The sequence below is a fragment of the Geospiza fortis genome, unplaced genomic scaffold (assembly GCF_000277835.1).
Source record: "Geospiza fortis unplaced genomic scaffold, GeoFor_1.0 scaffold279, whole genome shotgun sequence".
NCBI lineage: Eukaryota > Metazoa > Chordata > Aves > Passeriformes > Thraupidae > Geospiza > Geospiza fortis.
Window position 1 is genome coordinate 879,992 of NW_005054352.1, and position 1,845 is coordinate 881,836.

Below are 1,845 nucleotides of genomic sequence, written 5' to 3' on the forward strand. Positions count from 1 at the left end.
TTCCCGCCTCCTGCCCTGCCTCTGCCGGGAGTTTTGCTACACTACAGCTCTTCACCCCCTTCCGCCGTCCGCCTTGCAGCTGCGGAGTTTCTGCTGCCGCTTGCTTGCTACCTCCGGGTGAGTCCGTCCGGCCTTTCCAGCTTGCTTCTCCTGAAGTTCCTGCTACAGCTCCTTCTGCTATCCACATGGGCAGCACGGTCAGCTGCCCCTTGGGGTTCGTAAAGGAAGCTCCATCTCCATCCCTTCTGCCAGCTGTGTTGGCCATTACCATGTGAGCGATGTTTGAAACTCGCGGTACAGTGCCACCTGCAGCCGCGGGGGAATCACCGCACCCGTCCGGCCTAGCTGGGGAGCCGCCAGCGCCCCTGCCGGCTGTGAGCGGAACTGCACCAAGGGGAAATTGCCTAACAGCCGACAGAAGGCTGTTGTTGGGTCTCTGGGGGGTAAGGTTCCGCAACTTCAATATCTAGCATTGATTCAATTTTTTTTCTTTCTTTTTCTGTGCCTTCCGGGTACCTTTTTTTTTTGTTTTATTTTGTTTTTTTGTTAATAAAAAAGGGGTTTTTTCACTTTCACCCCCTGGTATCCATTTTTCTCACTGGCAGAAGAAAGTTATTGAAGCCCTTTCTCTTTGGAGGAAATGGTAATTCCAGGGTGTTTTCTCCTGAAATTTGTCTCAACAGAGCAGTGCATCCAGCAGATAGGGGTCCACAAAGAACCTCCAACTGTGTGAGGGGTTATGAGCAATCTGTGGGGCAAATGGATTTGGTGCAATTGTCCTTATCCTCTGTTCTTCTTTAATTTGTGGTAAAAACTACTGCTAACAAAGTTTACTTTGTAATATTCCAGAACTGCACATAGGCTGCAAAACTTTCTTAGGCTAGGGATTTAACAATTGAAGGATTTCTGAATGCTCTGTTTCATGCCTTAACCACCACACAATGTCCAACAATGCCAGTCACATCATCTTGAGCTGCAGCCACAGTGCAAGAAGAGCAGCTGTATCCATGAGCTCTACTATGAACTAGAGAGACCAAAGACAAAGAGATCAACATGGACCCTGATGCCCTCTGCTTTGGGCTGCCTTTCCTCTCATGCAGGCCTGTGGCTTAGCTTTAGAGCTGAGAGCCAGCTGTGTCCCTTCCCAGTGGTTCTGTGCTCATCCCTCCTGTCACAAACTGCTTCTTTGGCCTCTGCTCTGTTGCCAGACAAGTTGTCAGTTTCCCTTTTCTTCTTTGCCAAGTTCCAACAGCACAGTTAAGCACAGCTCTGTTGTACATGGTAAAGTTAAGCACGCCAGCAAAACACTCAAGATGTTTCTCAATTCAAGCAGAGCCTTCACATGATGCAGCACATGTAACCTTAACACTGGTCTGACTGTTGGTGACTTAACTGTGCCATGGAAACTTTCACATGAATGAACACAAACCAAATATGATTGATGTCACCAACCTAGTATATAAAAGACAACTCTAAAATAAGCCAGTAGAGTAGTATTTGGTGTACACTGCATTCCAACATGGTATTTTTATTAATTTGAAAGTTCTCCACTTCCTCAAAGTTACATGTGATTAATTAGGGATTAATTAATGGGATTATTGATATTTGGCACAGTTATAAACAATCGTTACTAGAAGCTCTTAAAAGGAGCTTCCAGTGATTTCAGTACAATGAATTACAACATTTCCTAAGCTGCCATTTTTAACTTCCACCAGACATCACTGTCCTCCATAGCAGAGGTGACAGAGGAACATCTATCCCTGGTACTCCAAGCCAGACCTTGTTCATTTAACACTAACCCACTTTTGCAAATCTAGAAATAAGGGACACATTCAACAGCACACC

General features: G+C 45.9%; 1 long non-coding RNA gene across 1 annotated transcript in view; it reads right to left on the reverse strand.

The window, feature by feature from the left end:
* The window catches only part of LOC115948148, a 6,225-nt gene extending 6,063 nt beyond the window's left edge, over positions 1 to 162 (reverse strand). The window contains exon 1 of the long non-coding RNA XR_004081996.1: positions 112 to 162. This is a non-coding gene — a long non-coding RNA (uncharacterized LOC115948148). The remainder of the gene's footprint in view (positions 1 to 111) is intronic.
* Between the last annotated feature and the right edge of the window lie 1,683 nt (positions 163 to 1,845).